Here is a 23,648-nt window from a genome sequence, read left to right as displayed (position 1 = left end):
TAATGTTGTTTTGCCTGCAATTCTTCTTCCATTTCATGAGGATGCCATCCATTTATAATATATATTATAGTAGAGTACATGGTCATGCTGAACAAATATGTTTTTTAGCCTCAAGGAGTGAGTGTTTAGTTATCCATAAAAACTCGATCATCTGATTGCGAACTGACAAAAGTAGTAAGAAAAAGAAATAGGTGATCTCCATCCTGTGTGTTTTGAATTACAGGTACTGTTTTTTCTTATAAAGTGTAACACTCTTTCTATATAGTATGTATTCATTCATCTTTTTTTCTTGTATCTCTTGTATAGTAATGTGGAAGCATGTGGGTTTTAAAAACAAAAACAAAGGGTATAGTGTGAAGCCTAATTGTATCATTATCATTAGCAGTAGTACTAGTAGTAGCAGTATTATTACTATTATTAATAATGCTATTGTCAGGGACACACTCAACATCAAAAAGAAAGCAATCGATAGATGAGTACAGCATGTCTTTATGTTTCTCATTATGCATACGTGCACATGTGTTGGTAAGATGCGAAGATATATGGGCAGCACATGCACATTCATATACGCCTGTGCGTCTGTGTGGTGGGAATACTAAATAACTGTAGCGAAAAGCCCTCGAGCCACTGTCAAAATTATCTTCTGTAGCAAGTCCCTGTAGCGCTGCTTGGCTCTATCAAGGGCCTGTGGGTTGGACTCACAGTTGTGCCTCTGCTTGAAACTTGGACAATCTCACCCATAAACTTACCGCACCCATTGCAGGCAAAACAAATAAGTAGATCAACAGTCCTGAAGTCAAATTTAACAAATCAGTTATGGCAGCTTGTATGGGCCTGTTTCTCCCTGTCTCTTTCTATTTCTGCTTCGCCATACCCAGTTGCCAGGATACCACTGTGTAATGCACAGTCCTAATTGTTTTGACTGAATAACAAGCTGTTTAATAAAGGCACCTTGTACAATGTTGTGATTCACGTCATGCACAAGCTCAGTGGATTAATTTGAGGAAGGAGTGTAGGTGCTAGTTGGTGGAGTCTCTATATGTTCCTCTAAGTCAAAACAGCTATACGCAAGAGACCATCTTACGATAGGCTTACAGCAGCAGCAATGCCAATGAGCTGTCGGACCACGCTCATCATCATGCACACACTTGTAAAGTTGTGTGACTGTGTAACCCTTCCCACACACACACACACACACACGTACACAATGCAACCTTGAACTTTTCACAGTGCTACATGAGAATGCAAATGTCCAAATCAGGGGGGACATCTTATAGATTTTACCCTACGAGTTCCCTTAAACAAAGTCAGCACAATGTCAGATCATTCCCAGGTGAAAGTAGCACAGGTAACTGTCCCATGAATTCACAGTGAGCAGTGGGCATCATGTGGGCTGTCTCGTGTAAACTCTTCAAACACACACAGCTCTCTTGTCTAAAGCAAGCAAACTATCCTCAGTAGTGAGAAGGTGGAGAATCCTCTGCTGTGTGCTACGTGTGGGAAAGGGCAAACGCTGACAATGTCCTGACTTGATTCTCCTGACATTGTCCCAAGATCGTGTTTGAAAGCAGTATTTTCTTTTTGCTGCTGTGTTGCTATTGTCTGTGTGTGTCCATGGACAGACAGACAGACCTATGACCACCTGCTAAAGTAATATTTCTGGGATATCTCCTTTGTGGTTCTTCCCACAGCAGACACACTGTTTTTTCACTCACAAGGTGAAAATAATGCCAGTCTCACTGCTGTGGCTGTTAATAAAAAGGCACGTCTGTTATGTTAGTCATCTCAAACCCAACATGAGTGCAGAACACTCCTAATGTGCACACATGCACTCTCTCATCTGTTCCACTTTTTGACTCGTCCTTTGTAAAGACATTGTCTCAAGCATTGTCTTATCTCATCTTATCCTATCTTATGCAAAAACAGTCACCTCGAGGCACTTTATGTTGTAAGGTAAAGACTCGGCGACAGTGGGGAGGAAAAATTCCCTTTTAACAGGAAGAAACCTCCAGGGAATCAGACTCAGGGAGGAGCAGCCATCTGCTCCTTAAAGCATTTTCCAATTAAAAAACAACATTACATTTCTAGGAAACAAAAGTCCATATGTTTAGTCCATATGTCGATATTTTACATAGGTTTACTACAAAATTTCTACATGAAATTGAAGTAAAAAAAACAAAACAATTTTTAGACATTGGACTTCATAAGTTATACCTTGCTAGTACCAGGTTAGACCCCTTTTTTCAGATGGCAGTATTACCAGGCCCTAAACTAGGTAAACTAGCCTAAATATTAAAGTACCACAGGCTGGAAGTAAATAAGGCCAGCCCACTTATAGCCCAGGGAGGAAAGTGGCGAGCTGTCCTATGAAGGACAGGTCCCTTCTATCATTAAGATGTCATTAGCAGATGATAGCAGACCTTGGCTGCCAGTTGAAGTTCCCCAGAGAGACCACCATAACGTCACTGGGTCCAGATCATGGCAGAGCTGACTGTTCATCTAATAAATATTTCATTCAAATAAAATATTATTTGTACCTTATATATTTAAAAATGCAAAGATGAGAAACTTTATTCTTGTTTATAATTAAAACCTGCTGTTACTGTTGTCCTAGAAGATAATGCGGTTCTATTGTTTCTATGCAGTGATAAAAAATTCTTATGATTAATTACAATTGCTTTCCTTTTTGTGGTGAATTGGGTCTCAGTGGGCTAAACATGCAAATACAACTTGTGTATCATATGAAATCAAAGGGCATGAGGAAAGGCACTACTAGCCTTTCTTATTTTGTTGATGAAGAGCCAGCTAGCACAAGACAATGTGCATCCCGGTGTATTTATAAAACATTAACCGTTTTCACACAAAGGATTACACAGGCTAATTGTTAAGTTTCTCAATTTTACCAAATTATTGTGGCAGCAGGATAAAAGCATCTACAAAAAAGTTCCTTTTTCTTCAATTTTTGTCAAAAATAAATAAATAAATCAGAGATGCTGACATATTTTACTGAATCATTCATTTATTGTTACTCTTTCCAATTGCTAATGGAAATATTAGTCTTTGGTGTAATTTTTAATCACTGTCTTCTTAGAGAAAAAGTTTAATTTTATTTAGAAGAGCAACATAAACAATGTGCATATTTATGTCTCTAATAAATAATGTAACCTTGTATTTAGAACACCATATGATTAAATTATAAAGTAAGTGTAGTTGATTCACCCACTGGCAATTAACAGTGTGAAGTGACAAGGGCAGAGGCATTAACTGTTGTCACTGCACTCATAGTATGTCATCATTTTATAAAAAGCCTGATTAATTTGTCACATGAAAATTAAAACAAGGTTACATGGCAACACTGAAATGTGACATGTTTGTATAAGCACATGCTATGTCACAACATTATTACTCAATAATAAGTAATAATTTAACCCTTCTAACCCTGTAACATTGTTTGTGAAAACAAAAACAATAAACAAATATGCAAATTAACAGTAACCTAACAAATAAGTCACACTGAAATTTCAGCCTAAAGCTACTGAACATAGCACCGGCATTTTGAGCAGCAGCGAGCAGCAGTGTAATCCAGAGCAACAGGATTGAAATCTACAAACAGTTGATTACATCTACACAAAATGCACAACAATTAATAAGTTCAATAAATCTAAATGATATACCATTATAGACTCACACAGACAAAATTAAGGACATCTGCCCTACAGTGAGTCTTTATATTTCAGAGACCCTATTAAGAATTAAATGGGTGTACAGGATAACCTTACTCGTGAGAAAATACAGAACTGAGGCTGTTGAGAGAATCACCATCCATAAATCCATCCAGCCATTCATTCATTCTTTGTCTTGTGGTTCTTTGAAATTTATTAATAGTGGCAGCAGGTTAAACAGGGAATTCCAGATGTCCTTCTACCAAGCAGCATTACAAAGTCCTCTTGGAACTTTGTAATGCTGCTTTCGGATGTGTTCCAGTTCCAAATAAGATATAAAATCTCTCCCAAGGTCTCCCCCTTGTTGGGCATGCCTGGAAAACCTCCAAGTGGGCCTGGAGGCTTTCTGAGATCCAAACCACCTCGCGGCTCTACTCCTAGCTCCCTCTGTATGTCTGGGCTCACCCTGTCTCTAAACTCAAATGAAAGGGAATCACCAACTGTGATGTGTAAGAACTTTTGTCATGTTCATTCATACATAAAGATGGAAAAGGGGATGTAGGGTAGAATTTATTACCAATACCAAGGATTATGATGTCACTATTTCATATGAATCATCCCTAAAAGCACATGTCTGAATAAGCAAGGATCCAAATTTCTGGTACCAGAAATGTCCTGGTTTCTTTTTTGCATTGTTATTACAATTGACCAATGAGAAGGAGTCATCTGACTGAAGAAAAATGGTGTATATGGAGTGCAAAAAAGGGAGCACATTTGATAAAATGATATTGTAAAATTATCCCACTTTACTTGAGTAGTTAACCCTTAATTATACTTCATAAATGTGTTTTTATGATGTGGGATTGAGGATACTGTATGAGGCATTACCTTGCTGGGCATTTACACCAATAAAAGTACAATGCTTTAAATATTTAATGTGCTACATAAAGTAGTGCATTAAACTGCACTTGCTAATGGTGCTCAGTGTAGTGTGCTACTTAAAGACAAAGCCACTGAAGAGATTGAAGTAAATCTGTATAGTGTTGCGCCAATGGAAAATTACTTCCTGTTTATATATGTCAGTAAGTTTGAGGCTGCAGATGCAAGTGTAAGTGCTGCATGCAAATGACCAGGGTGCCTCTGCCTGGGCTCCATGAGGGATGCTAATGTGAGCATCAAGCTTTCTTTAGAATGCAAGTCAGACTCAATTGACGTGCACGCAAACATGAACTTATACCTGAAGAGGGTAAAGCTGTTATTCAGTTGAATCTGAACCAATCAGCATGTGACGGGATTGCAGACTTTGCCCTTGCAGAGTCAGGTGCTTCCTACGGCAGCTTTAGAAAAAACAGCAATTTTCTAACTTGTCACTTTAAAGTCAGCTTCTTTGTATTTATTATGTTGCACAAGAGCAGGTTTTGTTCATTAGAGCCGTGAGCAATATATTCTTAAACCCTCTTACACTGGCATCAATTTGAAAGTGTATATATATATATATATATATATATATATATATATATATATATATATATATATATATATATATAGCAAGAGATAGATAGATAGATAGATAGATAGATAGATAGATAGATAGATAGATAGATAGATAGATATGAAACTCGAGAAGAATTATCAATGTGATTCTCTTGTTAAACAGACTAGAGTCTTCTTTATATATAACGCAATAGTGGCAATGTAAAGTTCATGACAGATAGTTCTGCAGCCATAGTTAATGTAGCCTTGGTGCTTTGACAGAATGTGTTTCTATTAGATACTCCAGGGATTTTCAGTATCCTCTCTTTCTAATGAAATGTCTTGAAATGTTGAAGTCATAGTTTGTGAATTACTCCTCCACTCACAGTCGCACACTCACATTACATGGACTGTGGGACTGTACTGGAAGTAGCTACTGAGGCACTGCACCACATTTTCTTCTTCTTTTTTTTTTTTTTTGTCTGTGTGTTTTTTTGTTACAATGCCATAAGGAAAGTGACTGAAATTATTTCACGTTTTGCATTTTGTTGTTGCATTCACATTCACAGCAACAATTCTAGGATCTAAAAGCAAAAAACAAAAAAAAAACACTTCTTGTGGAGATTTTATGATTTTTTTTGCAAGAATGGGAAAAATAGATGCAAGCTTAAATAACTCTCCATCATTGTTTGGAATGCTAAAACGGACTTTCATTCTACCTCGGGTACACACAGACACAGAAACATGCACATCTGTGTAGCCACACCAGAACTAGAGCCACTTTTTCACTGCTCTACTAAAATAGTTAAAACTGTTTCTGTAACCTTACTGATGCAGAATTCTTTACATCTTTGGTTTATTAAATTGTAACCAATAAAGTTTTTGTTGAGTGTAATTTTCACACTGCTGTATTTTTAAGATATATTTAAAAACTAGGAATATAAATTAATAATTAAATCAGGGATGCATCTGCTTTTACAATGTTAGAAATTTTGTTTTTACTAATAAAAACAATATTTATGATTTAAAGTCTGGGATCAAGGTGTGTTCTTTTGTGCTACAGTCACCAAAGGGAGAGCAGTGGTTGGGAACCAGGTCTGCATTCACTAATGATCAGGAGCTGTGTTTATAGCAACTTGGTGCATTGTGACAGGGATGGAATAGCAATAAGATGGCGTCTGTCTGCCATCAATCTGCTACATACATTAACTGTGTTTAACTGTAATAAAACTGTAAAAACTGTGAAACTGCTGCTTCACATTTAACAGAAATTCACATGAATTTAAGTCCAACTAGACTCTCATGGATTTGAAACAGAAATGTCTTCATAAAAAGCAAAAAGCTACTATTATAAGTATTTTCAATCGGTCTGTTGGGGTCTGACAGCAGAAGGACTGGTGGCCACTGATATGACCAAAGAACCAATTCTGATGTACATGATACATTTTAAAATGTTTTTATGATCAAAAAGGTTTGGGGTAAGTTGTAGCCTTTTGGGTAAAGTATTGTTTTTTTTCCTAAACAGCTTTGGCACATTTATTTACCGAGAATAACTAAATATTATTACGTATCACAGTGAATAGTGTTTATCTCAGTTGCTTTGGCATATTTATTTGAACATTTTTGAAGTTCTGAAGATACATTTCCCAAAACAGCTCATTCATGCAGCGAAACACTAGACATAATCTGTAAAAGACTGTAAAACCTTAAACTTCAAATCCATTTGTCAAAAAGACATTTTTGCATCAGCAAATGCTTTTACTAACAAAATTACAAATTTCTTGAACGCTGTGTAAACTATAGTGGTCAAAATGTTTATGCATTCTGACAGAAAGAGTCGACTCCAGAAGTGTCCTCATCTTATTAAAATTTTCCAAATATCTTGTCCTGCATATTTTCTCTGACACTTTTTCCTCCAGCAAAACTATAATTACTGATATTGCATATCAAAGTGATTACTTTGAAGGGTAGAAGGTTTTAAATTCTACTTTGATTCTTGCTCATTTCTTTTGTCTTTCTCTTGCTGCACTGCCACACATCCTTACTCCTCTTCCTCTTCGTGGGCAGATGTTTGGCCACATAAAATGTTCATCTCAGCAGGCTGCTCTATGTTCCAATTTGTTAGAACTCTGTTGCACTCAAGTTCAATAAATACTATTGAACTATTATGGCTTATACTTTTTACTTTACTTCATGATTTTAATGATTACATGGGCTATTGATATGTTGATATTGGCATATGATAACTGATTTGCACATGATAAATATAAATTAATGAACTGAAGGCATAGAAACTAACATTTGATCAATCTGTAGACGGTTGTTCTTAGTCATTTGCCCAAATGGAACAACATAAAGAATAAACAGAGAAAACTTTTGGGGGGTTTTTTATGCAAGTTTGAGCTGTTTGGGGGAATCTGTTTAGAACATTAAGCATGTTGCATCAAAGCAAGTGAAAGAAACTTTGTGCAAATGAGGCTTAATCTCTGACCTTTAAACATTTAATGGAGGAACCACTTCACATCTATATGTGCATTACACAAGAATGATGATAATGCACTGTGCATTATGCATCGCTGTGTGTAACACAGCACTTTGAAAGCAAAAATAGTCTAAGCTGAAGCGCATTCCTCTAATGTGCTTATAAAAATATCTCTGCAACACTGCAGGATGGATTTAGTGGCCCATTATAGTGCAGTGGATCCACAAAAGTCAAAATATCAAAACAGTGGGGAAAAAAACTCACAAAATACACATGAATAAAGTCTTAACTAAGATCAAACTCTTTTAGGGCTTCAATTCCATAACAGGAAAAAAAAATATAACAACTTATTTCCTAGAGATTCTTTTTCCTAGATAACAATAGCCAAACGAGCTAATGTAAGAGCAGCATAGCCAATATTGTCACAGTCATGGAAAACCTATATTGAAGTTCTCAATAAGTCTTCTATTGATTTTTATTCTGTTCTCTGAAGATCTCAGAGTATCATGTGTCAGCCTGCACACTGAAAAGACAGCGAGACAATTTCTGTTCAGTTATTGCAGAGACGAAGGATAAAACCAAAGTTACCACAAGTACAAACAATGAATCACAACCCAACATGTACAAAATACCTGACAATGGCAGTAATTCTGTTTAAAAGCACAGGTAATCCAATAAGGGCCCAGGTGGGCTAAAAGGCATCTTTGCAGGAGTGTGCCTTTGCTTTGACAGAGAGACAAGGATTACAGCAGTCCAAACACCTGGCCTTTCAGTCCTAGAAGAGATGCTATAAATCAAGTGAGGTCACCATTTACTCTGCTCCCTTGTTTTCATCCCTGTCATATATACCCATTCACTTTAGATTGGTGTACTGAGTTTGCACTTGTACTGAACCTGTTAAGTACGTTCTGGGACTAAGGAGGGTATGCTTTTGTGATCTATCTATCTATATATATATATATATATATATATATATATATATATATATATAGATATATATAGATATAGATATATCTGTTGCATGATAGATAGATAGAGGTGTGGCCTTCTGCTGCTGTAACGCATCAGCTTCAGGGTTTGAAATATTACGCATCCATAGATGCTCTTAAGTTTGTTGTAACAAATGTTTTTTTGTGTTATTGCTATCTTCCTATCAAGCAGTCTGTCCATTCTATGCTCTTTGTATCAACAAAGCATTTTCACCCAGAGAACTGCTGCTCACAGGATATTTTCTCTCTTTTTGAACCATTCTCTGTAAACCCTAGTGGTGGTTGTGTGGGAAAACCACAGCAGATCAGCAGTTTCAGAAATATTGAGAGTAGTGCATCTGGCACTGACCACCACACCATGTTCAAAGTCTCTTAAATCATCTTTCGAATTCTTGGTTTGAACAGCTGCTTGATGACGTCTGAGATATTTGCATTAAGGAGAAATTGATCAGGTCTATCTAATTAAGTGGTTGGTGAATGGGTTTGCTTAAATGTTTGTTTGTTTGTTTCTTCCTTTTTCTGTGGGTTGAATCTATTAAAATTTGATAAGTCTTAATTTAGTTTACAAAGGTGAACTATTTTTGTTTATCTCAGTCACTTTGCAAATGTGCACACTATGATAACAATAATAGCTATCTGTGCAGAGTGCGCCTGAATATGTGTTCAAAAGCATCTTTGGTGTCTCTCTTGTAACCAGCAGGAAACCTTTAAACAAAAAATTGCATCTTATTTGCTTTTTAAAGTCATTTTTGAATAAATTATTGCTGGATTTGTATAAAGTAGATAAATTCTTCCACATAAATATTTTATGCTTTACCTTACTGATTATAGAAGCTGCTTTTTTAATTTTCTATTTTGTTTGGACTTGTATGTTAGAAGTTAGAAATGTTAATTTTGAATAAAAGGATGATTGGAGAAGACTTAGGAGTGTGGGAATAAAATTACACAAGCTTTGCAGACAGGGATTCTGAAAGACTGACTCATTCTAATGGAAGGCAGCCTTTAATAAGAAGTACTAGTATTGTAGGTGGTAATATAAGGAAAGACAAAGGAGGATTGAAAAGTCAAGGGTCACACGTGCTCACCTCTTTGGCTTCTGTTTTTTATTAATACGATGGTGTGCTGTGCTCTGGAAGCTATTTGCATTATGCTCCTGCATCAGAGAAGAGACTCATTTTCTGCCTCTTTTACGCAAGACCTGGGGAAACAGATGCTGAAGGGCTGCATCATGCGCATGTATTTTTGAGGACCGGGTTGGGAGTGTAAAGGATGATGCTGTCGAGGGATAATGTGTGTTTTCGGTTGCTAAGGAACTGTCTGGCAGACCGTCAGAATAAGAGAGAAAGATCAATATTTTTAAAAACAAAACATTTTTAGGATTTAAAAAGAGAAAGAAAAAATTCAGTAAAATCGATGATGATGACTCATTAGACTCCTCACAAAAGAATCTCAAATGAAAGACGGAAGTGAGACTGCGTTCTCTGATTTTGAATTGTCTGGCTTAAATGCCTTTTCATCAGTTTTCTTGTAAAAACAATGCTGTTATTTCTAGTTTGAGTAGCGCTGGAGAACTGTACACATCATACATTAGTGATTACAAATTCTACCTGTTACAGACGTCCTGTATTCTCAGTTTCTTTCTTTACACTTATTTGTTTTCTTAAGTTTTTTGTTGTTTTGATGTTGAGGCTTAGTGCTCCAGTGTCCATTTAAAACACTGGACATAGTGTATGCACACTACAATAGCATATATTATTAAAGTAAGAAAGAGCTATATGAAGAAAGGGCTCTTCTACTTTAAATGTTTTGATGACATTTTAAAAAAGCTGTCTGTAATGTAACAGACAAAAGCACATAAACATTGCTCCTACAGATTGTGACAACTGAATGAATAAATGAATGAATGAGCTTTGTTATTATTATTATACATAGATTATACATAGTACAATGAAACTTGGTTTGGCTTCTCCCAGGATAAAAAACAGTAAATAAATAAAATGAATAAATAAAGAGAATAATTAAAAAAATAGGTAAGTAATTAGAGGTAAAAGTAAACTTAAACTTGGCAGCAAATCTAAAAGAAAGAAGAGACTTAAGCAGCAAACTTAACAAGCATCAACAACAGAGGAGAAAAACAGCGTCACTGTATATGATTTGGATGATGTAAAGTTGCACATCAAAAGAAAGAAAAGAAAGACAGCAGGAGAAGAATGTGCAATTAAAAAATAACACTTCGTTAAATCTGCATTGGGTAAGTATGTTTTTATTATTCTAATCCTTATTAAACAGCACTTAACTGCACAATGTAGGTGGCTGTAGAATTATCGCTTAGATGGTTTACCTACAAGAATACAACGCAAACACAACCAAAACAGGAAGAAGATGTGTTTGTTCTCCACATATAGCTTAAACAGTGACAAGAAAAAGTCCCACTGTCAAAAGAGGGAAAGAAGGCAAAAAGAGAAAGTGACAGAAACCTTGAGTAAAACAACAGAAAACTGTGGGGGGTATTCACCCAGTAGACAAGATTTGAGATAGCTCAAAGTTCAGCATTATTTCCATGTGATGGATAAATAACAAAACCTGCCCACTTATTAGTCTAATATACAAAAAAAAAAACACCCTGAAATCAAGCCAATCTTTGCAGTTGCACGGGCAAGGGTGTGCAGGTGAAGCTGTGAGTTACCAAAATCAGCACACTAAACCATCAGTATTTAGGTGGGGAAGTCCTTTTACTTTCACTGTTGTGTATCAAAATGCATATCATGCACCTTTAAGGGTAAAAAAAAAGATCATTTCCTAACAGAATGACAAACCCGGTGCATCTCAATAAGAGAAAGGGAGTTTGACACCCACTGTTCGGTAATCACATGTAAATTATCTTTTAACAACACATCAGAAATATAACAAAACACTGCCAAAATGTCCTATAGGAGATCTGAATTGTCTCAGTGGTTCTGTTAATGAGTTTCTGTGCCATTCAACATTACTGATCATTTCCACCATCTTTTTAGCTAAATAACAAGGCTATAACTGGCTCAGTTAAGCAAATAAAATATATAAGGTTAAAGTAAATGTGCTAAAAAGTGGCTATGATCAAAAACAAAATCACATGGTCTCATATTTTTACAGTAATTCTGCCCATTGAACTATTCTGACCACCTTTTTATGAGCATGAGGGAGGGTCTAATAAGGAGGTCACTGGTGTCTTTAGTTTAGTTTTTTTTTTAAACAGGAGATGTGGTTTGTCACTAAAATGTAAAAGCAGGTAGTTTAAAATGTTTAATTCCTTAGTTTTTAAAAAAGAGAGAGAAAGTTAATAGCGTCATCCTGACATAGACGCAAGGACAAGACAGAAGGCTGAATACCTGAATCCTGGCAAACGGAAACCACAACAACTAACGAGGCTGTGCTGAAAACAGCAGAACTGAGAGGGGTAATTTCTGGCAGAGGGAGGCGTGAAAAGTGAACTAAAGACTCAGCAAACAGGAAACACTAACAGTCTGGCAACAAGTGAAGTCAGTGATTAGACATGATAAGTTATTGGCTGAAACCTCTAGCTGACGGCAGCCTTCACGCTGGCTTGGGCAAAGGAGAAAGAGAGAGAGCGCGCACAGCAAGAGTCGCCTGTGAGCAAGATCAGCACCATGGAGAGAGCTAGAGTGCAACGTGTTGACATGAGGTCTCTGTCTAAACTGGCTATGAAACTTCAAAGCGAAGACACACAGCAGCATATCACAGTAGCTCTTAAAGTTTCAAAAATAAAAACTGATAAAGACCTATACAGTTTGGTGTTTCATGTTTAGGTGTCATTCAATTTTATGGGAAGTCTCCTTATCAAAAGCATCTGTCCTGATTCATAATATACATATAGGAAAAATAAACTACTCTGGAGTATTCTGTGTCGGTGTTGGCTGAAAATGCAGCGTTTCAAACTGCAGAGATTAAAACAAAACCTTGTCTGTGAACAGAAACCAGAATCCCCATTAGGTTTGCCATACTTTCCTAAATTAATTTCTCGGAGTTACGGCTGTGTTTTTGACAAATAAGCTACCTAGGCCTCCAATAATTTGCAAATTCTTTTTTTTTTTCAGTCTACATGTTTCCCTGCATTCTCTCTTTGCCTTTTATCTCCTACTCTCTCCATGTGTGTGTCCATAATAAGACCCCAAAAAATATCACGCTGTGATTTCATGCCTCCTTCTTCCTTTTGTACTAGCAGAAGACTACAATTACATGCAGTGTCCTTAAATTGCTATGTTTACTCATGCTTCTAGCGTGGCCCTCATCAGAGGTCTTAGAGGACTAGAGATGAAAAAAAAAATGGTAGACTGAAAGAGAGAAATGAAAGGGGCACAGAAAAAGTAGTCAGTTCATCCAAATACATGTTGTGAATTAGAACCACTTATACTTGTTGCTTTCTTATTCATCTTCTATGTTTTACAATACAGACACTCTTTCATATAGGATCTTTTTTCCAGTTTTTGTAGCCATGTTTGCTTGTTAATAATTTTTAGTAGTAATTAATTAATTAAATAATTAGTAGTAGTAATATTATATTATATTTCTTATTAATTTAACCCAACAATATACATACTTTAAAAACTGACTGCACCAACATAGAGCAGTCAGATTCTTATATCAAGGAACTGTAATGCAAAAACCTGAAAAGTATTTGAATAAGAAGTAATTGCTGTTACTCAAATGTCAAATTGTTTTTACAGTGTTGAGTTTTTAACATTTGGCAGTGAAAATGGACTTAAACGTGACAACTACCGAAGAGAAACGGCAGTGAGGCGCTGGTTTTACAAGATCCAAGACAGATTCAATATTTAATCTGCTGAAGTTCAGTCTGCTGCTACCAATCCTGTGCTCAAAGAAACACAACCAGTCGGACCTTCCAAAAATGGAATTAGTTTTAAACAAACATCTCCATCTTCATGAGCAACACAAACCAGAAAATTTCTGCTAATCATGGAAGGAGAGTGCCGTGGCATGTGCGCAGAAAAGCTGGTTATGTGTCTTTGATGGTCTGGAGATGGGTTCGTGACTTTTAGAAGAAAGGCTTATTAGCAGTCTCTAAATACCCCAGCAAATGGGTTCATCTATTATATAAACATGGAGTACTGGCAATTTCTAACAGGTAAAGGGGGATTTAAAAAGGACACATTTGAAGATAAATGCCTGAACACACTGGAAGTGAATTCATAATTTACTTGACATTCAGAATTCTTTATTATCTGGCTAATTAGCTCTAGTTTTTTCTTAATCACAGCACTTATCTGCAAGGCATGACGGTAGTGTACCAGAATAGACAATTTAGTTCATTTTCTGAGATCCTATTTTATCTCTGCTGATATACATTATGGTAGCACAGCTCATAATAACATACACTCACTGGTGACCTTGTTTGTAACACGTGAAACGTAAAGCAAAGTACAGCAACAGTCTTTTCGTGGCAGTTTTGCTTGATGGGTGATATTAAGTCGGGAGTGCTTTATGTTTTATTGAGGTCAAATTCTCTGCAGTGTGGGGTGAAATTGTTCCTAATATTTTGACCAAAGGCAAAATAGAGAATGTGGTTGTGTTATTAAAGGTCTTCTAAATAAAGTGGCTGTCAGTGAAGCAGCACAGCACTCATGTGTATTCATGCAGTGGGACACAAGAGGCTCAGAAAGGCTCTTCTAGGCTTACCACTAGATGGTGTTAATGTGTTTGCCTTTCCGCTCCTCTCGGCAGATGGATGTTCCATCTCTAATACTTGGGCCGTTAATGTTAAAGATGCAGATGAAACAGAATCGTTTAAAGTAGTGAATGTGATGAAGGACGGAGAGAAAAGACATGACGGGGCTGTGTGCATCTTCTGCATCCACAAAAGGAGGTAAATGGGTAATGTGCGGTTGCCATAGACAACCAGATATTAAAGTAAAGGTTCAAAGTATAGAGTGCTTTGTTTTGTTTTTTTCGGCTGATGAGGACTGTGTGGATGCTGAAAACACGGGGAATGGATAATGCAAACAGCATAAATGTAATCATTGTAAATAAGCTATTATTACTCAGTCCATTCATCTTAGGCGAGTGCGAGCAGCTCTGGTTCAGTAAATCACTAAGATGCTTGTGGGGAATGCACTGAATGTAAGCACCACAGTTGATGCTAGTTTGTGTGTGAAACATCACATTTAAGTAGCACCTGTAAGCTCTTTATGAAGTCAAAAGGTTGTCTCCTGCTGTTGCTGATGATGAACACAACCCATATGCATACTTCAAGGCCTTGAGAGTGTACAAAGACTTGCAGCAGTTCAGAGGGAATCAGGTGGTGCACTTTAACTTGAGCGTGATGCACATCTAAGCGCCAGCGCCGCGCTGCTCCATCAGGGATGGGCAGCAATCTTTGTTTTGCTTTCAGGCCCTTTGATATCTCCTGGTGGGAAGGTGGAGGGGCAGGCGTTTGCAAGTAGAAGACAGAGGGGGAAAAAACACACACACACAAGGGAGAGATGGGAAGGGAGACAAGGCGGTGGGGGCTGGTATCACATCTTGCTTAACATGAAGCAAAAAAAAAAAAAAAAGCCTCCTGTTTTGCCTTTACTGTCCAGGATCATAGCACAGAGCCACAGTGGATTACTCAGTACAAGTGTTAGCTTGCTGTTATTTATATACTGTGGAGAGTGAGATGATGAATGTAAAAAAGATGCAGTCTTGTAAACTCGGGTACTGTACGTATAAAACATTTGACTCTGATACCAGTGAAGCCACGTTATGAGCCTTAATGCAACTTTCCTTTTCCTCTGTTTATGGAACATTTCAACATATTTCAATCCTAAACTGCATAGAAAACACGGGTAACACCACCCATGGGTTTATGTGGTTCCATACTGAAGCCATCATTCTAGGATTATGATATTTTTTGGCCCGGTGCATGGATGACTAAGTTAGCAATCAGCGAGGAGCATCCATAACCTTTACAGTTGAAGCACACTTTGACTCACCGAAACTGGAAAACAGACTCCTTGGGCAGTCGATATTGTCAGATATTTGCATTAAAAATGGCGTGAAAGCCACCGCTGTCACCAACACGGTCGAGAAATCACAATCAGTGACTTGCTTTAGAAGACAGACGGCAGCTACACCTTCAATCACTACCTGTGCAGTTGTACCAGGCTGTCAACTGTTGTTCTGTAACATTGGACCTTTTAACATGGGACTCTATAGGGACTGACTCTCCACTGAAGCCTACCCCAAGTGGCCAGTTCAGGAACTGTCTTATCTCTCACTTTATTTACTTTTTCAGGATCATTTTCAACAACTATGACCCTTAAGACAAAATCAAAAAATATTTAAAAATTGAAATGAATGATAACACTGCTTTGGATTTGTGGGGTATCCTATTAAGCAGATGTTTGCTAAACCAGCTGGCCTTTTGTATTTGAAATGGGTGAAAACATAAGTCTTCCTCTTTTTACTGCTGTCCCACATCACCTACAATGCTCCAGGTTATATTTGAAATCAGTAAAACTGCCTCAATGATGTATTAAAAAAAATCAAATCAAGCCACAAAAACAAAACAAAAAATGCCAAAAAAAAATTATTTTGTAGCTTCTATTTGATAAACATAAAGCTTTACCTATTTAAATTGTAAAAATAGTGAATACCTTTTCAGAGTGACTTGAGAATTCATTCTTTCAGCTGCTGTATATGCAATGAACCCCCTCCTGATTCCTCTTGAGAGCAAGGCAGCTTGATGTGTTGAAGGAACCAAGCTGAGTCACTCTGCATTAATCTCCATACAAGTTCACTGACAATAAAAAAAAGAGGTTCCAGAAACATTTCAAAGGTCTGCAGAGCTTATCACTGACTCCACACTGCAGTGTCACCCCCATCACCTTTAATGGTTGAGGGGGAGGTTACTCTATATGGGTGTTTTTTTCTGTGTGTCAAGCCACTGACATGCAAGCTGACCGAAGTGACTGCGGACCAGATGGACCCTGATGTGGATGGCTTGATCAAGTGGAGCATTATCAGACCACCCACTCCGGCTGACATAAGCTGTGAGGGATAAGCGTATTAGGAGGCAGGGGGTCCACGGGGACTATGGAGACACTTCAGAGTAATAAACTCATCAGGAGAGAGACAGATACACCTGTTCACTACAGGGTGACTGAGACAGAGGTCACAGAGAGGGAAGCAGAGGTAGGAGTGGTCGCTGTAGTGCGCAGACAGGGGGGAAAAAGGAAGAAGCAAGAAGTTGCAGTTGAGACAGCGATAAAAAGGAAGAGACAGACATTCTTAGCTACAGAGGGTGATACTGTGAACATCCCTAGAGTCAAAATCGCCTTAGACAAGACAAATTGAGCTGGCCCAGTTGAGTCCAAGTCAAGCCAAACACCAAAAAGGAAATCTCAAATCCTGCCTGCAAATCCCCAATGTGTTAAAATCAAAATGACAACGCTACCCAGAAGTGGTGTTGAGTAAAATAGCACAATTAAGATATCTGGGCTTAATTCTAAGATCAGTCATTTGATATCCAGCATGATTAATAGTCACTGCACCTGAAACTGCTTGTTTGACACCAAAACCGTGAGCCATTAAAATGTGCTTCTTTTTCTTAAATGAAAAGTTACGGCAGTAATGCAGCAGCTCTGCTTTGACAGACATGGGCAGCTACACATACTGGCAGGCATGTAACAGCGAGAGAGAACAAAGATGATCAAGTCCAGATATGGTGAGATGAAACGTGAAATAGAGGGAGAGACAAATCCTCTCCCTCACGCCAATACAGTAAACCCTATTCACGACAAATATAGACGCTCTGCTGGGTCACCTATATAAAATTGGTTGGTAATTTTCAACAATCCTACAACACTTGTTCTGTCTGAATTTCCAGAAATAATGCAGTGACCCACATGATTCTATCTCAGCAGTAGAAAATCACTTTGACCTATTTTGATGTAAAGTAGTCCATGTTCTTATTTCTGTCCTTTACAATATAAATTAGATTAAGCGGATGAAACGAACGGAGGAACAAGTCTGGGTATATTCTTGAACAGTATAGACATTAGTCAGTGTCACTGAGAAACACATCTCCCTGCGAGCAAGAATCTAAGGAAACAACACCATCTGAAATTAGTATTATCTTAGACTGAGATAAGATGGTAAGATTGAGCATTAAACATATAAAGCTGTACTGGCAAGTTTTTTTTTTTAACACTGGCAGAAGTATCAGCATCAGTATATCAAATGATCTAGTTTATTGTTTCAGCACAGTGTATGAGTCAAGTGATAAAAAACAGTCCATTTGTGCTGTGTGTATATATATTCCTGAAATACTTATGGTTCTTGAATGCACTCAAAGTCAGACTGAGAAAGTATAGTAACAGTCATTTTTCAACAGTGCTTGACATGATATGTGATACTAAGCTTGATGTTTTTAAACTTTTTTTGACTGATAGAGTCCTTTTAATGGCTCTATGGACTAAAATACAAAACTAAAACATGCATATTTTTGACTTTTTTAATGTGTTATATTTAAGAGCAAGAAAGATAATAGGCTGAAAAAATAGTCAGGAATTTCAGATCTGTATCCAACATCAATGTGTGCCTTTAAACAGCTTTAATTATAGACTACACGCATTTTATGCATTATTTGCCAGAAGCATCATTAGTGCGAACATTCGAATTGCTATCATTTGAATATCACCATCTTTATTGTGATGTCCTTGCTGTTGTGAAACAAACATGTGGGAATGATGGTTTATTAGAGTGAGCAGTTTTAAATTGTCAGCATTCCAGAAAAGAAAAGGAAAAAAAACCTCTAAACTCTAAACTCTAACTCACTAATAAGTGTTGATGAAACGCTTTTCCCTGTGACTTGTTTCTCATGGGGCTACTCTGTCACATCGGTAAGCCCTTTATGCCGTCTAATAAACATACGATTGTTGCTTTAATTAATCTCTGCTAATATTAATAAGCAAAACCACAGCTTCCCAAGGTTGGAAGCTGTAAGTGGTTGTATCGGTTGTTTTGTTATGTATTCCACAGATTTTCTTTTCACTTTGAAGTGAATAAAAGTCATTGTGTAGGCGTGTGTATATAGGATCAAAGGTATATAGATATGCTGGGAGTAACTAGCTACATGAAGCATATACAAGCAAAATAAACTGTAATTGGTTGAAAACATATTAATTTGGGTTAGTAGTCCAAATACTCTTTGTTTGAAACTGGTTAATATGAGTGTAACAGGGTCATAAATCACATCTTGTTATAATTACACAAACCGTTCCTTTTATACCCGACTTTTAGGACCTCCAAGCCTGTAGTTATGTTCATTATCAATTAGAGCCCCTCCTCATTCTTTTCTTCTTCTTCTTTGGTGCAACCCTATAAATACAGTGTACCCCTTTGGCCTCTCCCCTTTTCTACAATTCCCCTGTGGGAGAGGTGGGTGTCATTTCTTCCCAACACTTTAAAACACACATCAGTGGCTAAATAATTCATATTTAGCCACCCTGATGTTGCTGATTGCGATTTTAGTTCAATTATTGTCATTATTAAGCCTGTTTTTGTTAGATGTTATAAGTGTGTAGTATGTGTGTATCATAAATGTGTTTTAGGCGCCATAAATGCTAGCATGAATATATACTCCATATGTACTCCTTGCTAGCTTGGAAGTTGTGGTGGGTTGAGCTAACCCTCTTCCCCACTGTTTGTATTTGGTCGTATGAGCTGGAGAGGGCAAATGATTTACTTGGAGGCCTTTCTTTCTTTTACCTTTTTTATCAGGTATGTCGGATTTCATGTTGTTGTTTTTGTTTTTGAGCATCCACCACTGTAACAATATACACTGTAACAGTCCATTTGAATGTCTGTGTTTGCAAATTTTGCCTTTGTGATCTTTAGCTTTTTTGTATGTTTGCCTCTACAGGCATGATATTTGAGCGAGAAAGGAGCTCGGCAAGAAAAACATGTTACGAGAATCATTTCTTCCACACATCTTGCTGCTAACCAGAAGCTTTCTCTGCATCTACACAGGCCCATTCACTGCCGGAGATTGCATCTTTTGTTAAACTTGACTCGACTTTTCTCGGATAGTCAAATCTTTTTTCTTCTGTACAGGGCTCCTACATTACTGCCCAATTAAAGCCCGCCTGGCAAAACAGAAATGCTCAAAATTGAACTTGAGGAAACATCAACAGGAGGAGGACATTTTGACTTTCTTACCCACATCCAAACACTTGTTAGACAAAATTAGGAAAATGAATCAAATGTACCCAGTTATTTGATGAATTCATTGAAATAGTTGCAATGAAGATTACTCATTAGAGTAACCCCGTGCAAATTCATAATAAGCACACCAAGGTCTAAAACTGTGGCCATTATTTTCATTAAGTCCTGTCCAAACAATGAGCGTTTATTTTTAGGAATCTATATTTTTAAAAAATCACATGTTCTGACAAACATTATTCCAGTAAAACAGTGGTTATAGCTAATGTAAAATTACAGAGCATCCGTGTTATTTTCCTATCAGAAAAAAACGAACAAAAAACCACCTGAGAACTCGTTGTTTTTCAAGCTGCTTCACAAGTGAAAATCTCAAAACAAACAAAAAAGCTTCTTCACTGATAAGGCAGAATCATTTACGAGCATTGATCAGGAAATATTTCTCGACATGTACAAACACTGAACATTTGGTCGACAAACACATTGAACAAAAGAGAAAACAGGCACACAAACAGATTCAGATTGTGCTCAACCACAGTAAAAGAAGCGTTTGTCACACACGGCCCATCTACTGATGAATTAGAAATCAGTAATTAGAAATTCACTATTTTTGTCTATGATCTCGTTTGCATAAATCACTGCTTTGCTTCAGGTTTGATGATACTCCAGGTCAGGGAGCTGCTCTTGCAAGGTGAACACACAGAAACAGTGTTTCCCATGGCCCAAGCATTACAGAAGTGAGTTAAGCCCACATTGTCCATCTTGCTGAATGGATCAATGGTATCTGACACCGCCGTCCCGCTCTCCTCATGACACGGTTGTAGAACTTGGGTTCTACAGCTTTGATATCTAAAATGAACTTCTTACATCAGGGCTGAGCTTTAAATTACATTTATTAAGACTCAGTGACTCACTATGAATTTAAAAATGTTATCTCCTTTTCAAAATTCACGGTGTCCTTTTCTTTGACTTTTTCACCCTGTTTTTCAATACGGCCAGAATTTACCTTAAAAATAACAACGTGTTTCATTTGAAGCATACACACACTTTACCTTTAGATACCAATGTATTGAGAAAGAACTGCCTGTAGACAGATAATAAACAGACAAAAACAAATGAAGCTGAAAGGGTATTATTTTATGTTGTGCATTTTTTTAATAGTTTTTTTGCTGTTCAATTTGAGGATATGTTGTGCCGTTAAAGTGCAGAGAGCTACTGCTTCAACAGCCTCTTTTAGACACTCAGGGATTAACTTGTAAAATATACAGTATTTGGGGTCAAATGCAGGTTGAACTAACTTTCAGTAAAGCGGATCTCATGCAAGCGACCTGTTGGAAAGAGATTAATATTTATAGAGCAGCAAGACTGGGTGGGTGCTGTAGCTAATGTACAGTGCCGAAGGCTTATCTCTTTGAAAAACAAAGGAGACATATTTCCTTAAAAAACATCATCAGTGTGAAGCTCTAAGCTTTCATACCGTCATGTGAGTAAAAACAAAGCCTTACTGATACATCGTTCACCCAATATGGCCATACAGTGGGCTGATAGATACACAGGAAACCAGTTTTTCTCTCCTGCTGAACCCCAGCAAAGTCATGTAAACACCCCCTCTCCTTATATGTGGCGAACCAGATGAACAGCGTAAAGAAGAAAAAGAAGAAGAGAGACATAGATACAGATGGCAACATGGCAAGAATTTATGTGGGAGACAAACAACAGCCGAGTAAAAAGTAGCGGTGACAGAGGTGACAGTTTGCTGCTGGAAAAAACTCTCCATGTGTAAAAGTCAGCTCTGATTTTTTTTCTCCATTCTTCTTCTGACAGAGGTAGCAAAGAAAAAGAACAAACTCTGGCTTCATGCGCTCCATTTTCATGGTTTAAATTTCTTTCTAGTGGTAGGAGTGTTAAACTTTTTATTGTTGGGGGGTGGAGGGGGGAGGAGAGGTGAATCCGACTATAGGAAAAGGAGGAAAAGGGAATTTAAAAAATGGGTTAAACAGTGTGGCAGGAAGAGGCCTTCTTCCTCTTATTATCACCTGAAGAAAGGCTATTGCCATTAGATTGAAATTTAATTTACAAAATAGGGTTTTAATGCAGCTGTTCACCAGCAGCCCATTCCAAATACGGTTTCTGTCAGTGCATTTCCTGAGGGCCATTTAATTGGGCTAATGAAGAAAGCTGCTAATGGCTGGGTTTATCTCTGGCAGCACTAGCGACATTTCATCAAGGCAGGTGATTTTCCAGACATTGTTCGAGCTCACTACGTAGCATTTCATAGCTGAAAAGCAAAATAAAGCAATCATTTTATTTAGGAAAATTATGAAAAACCCAACGGTGAAGACAATGCGGTCTTGAGGAAAACAACTAATTCGACTTCAGTTCAAGAGCAGGCTGAATTATGTAGAAATTATTTCAGAGAATGCTGCTAATCAATCGACTTTAAAGAAGAAGAAGAAGAAAAAAACTGGCTTGGTACAAGTCCACCACGTCAACTTTTAATTCTGTGAACACCCACATGAGAAAGTTTAAAGAAGGCCACAGTGAGGGAGTGAAAATACGCACCACAGATCCACACACACACAAACACACACAGCGCACAGATAGAGACAATGATGTGACATTTACCTTCATCAGTTATCAACATCTTGACATTAGTACATCAAACCTGCTGTTTAATAATGAGCTTTGGTTGCCATCTGACTGAACGTATCTGACACTTTTGTCATTCCCCCTGTCAGGGAGAAAGGTCAGCGGGAAAGTCAAAGAGGTTGAGACCCATGTATATACATGATTATATTGAGCAAAGCTGACGTGTTGAAATAGCAACACCAAATGAAAGGTTTAGTAAAGCCCTGGCGAAGCAGAAGCTCTGCTGGCGCTGAAGTGATGATGAAGCGATAGTTGAGCCAAAAATACCACTGAAAATTCTTGACCTGTAATCTGCCGTTTTTGCAGATACACACCAGTTACTAACCGTGGGACGGATGATGACGAGCAACAGTGTGACACAGTGGGTTGATTGGAAAACTTTTTATTACTTTTTCCTAATCAGTTTTTCTGAATGCATGTCCTGACCCAGCTAAGGTGGAAGTGTCTCTGAGTTAGCCTGCAGTTAAAAACTAATTGTATTATTAATATTGTTGAATCTGAATATTGCCTGAGTTAGTTGTCTGGGATGCTGCTAGGGAGAAAGGCTTTTAAAAAAAAAAATAATGCACATCACATTTTCCTAAAGTCTGAAATGATTTATTTAAATTCCTTATTTTGTCTAGCACACATTTAAAAGCACAGATAGTCAACATACTCTTACTTATGACTGAACAGCTTAGCCCTTGTTCCACTGCTTAGGGGACATTTACTGTTAATTGTTCTCGTTTGAAACAACCATGACAGTTCACTGTCACTATCGAATAGGCTGCCTGCTGCAGTCCTTAATTCAAAATGTATCATAAATTCCCATCATACAGTTGCCTAGACATTTAGCAGCTTTAATTACATAGGAAATGATTAACGCAATCTCTGCTGCTTCTCAGGTGGCACGGCAAATAAAGCCTCTAGCTAGAACTTTAAATAAAAACCGCGAAAGTAGACCGGTAATTGCGAAGTGTAATAAGTAGCTCCTAAAACGTGCACTTCCCAAACACTCACAATCCCTCTTAAGAAAACTAAGACAGTTGTGCACCAAAGAATTAAACTGGCGCTTTTACGTGGGGATCAGGGAGGTCTCTGCTCTCTGTACCAGAGAAATTTACTTCCACTGGATTCAAATCTGTCGTCTTGTTATTTTTTGATGCTCTAACGGACACTTCCAACCACTTCATCCTG

This window comes from Neolamprologus multifasciatus, chromosome 1 (assembly GCF_963576455.1).
Source record: "Neolamprologus multifasciatus chromosome 1, fNeoMul1.2, whole genome shotgun sequence".
In the NCBI taxonomy this organism is placed as follows: Eukaryota; Metazoa; Chordata; class Actinopteri; order Cichliformes; family Cichlidae; genus Neolamprologus; species Neolamprologus multifasciatus.
This window is presented reverse-complemented; position numbering follows the sequence as displayed.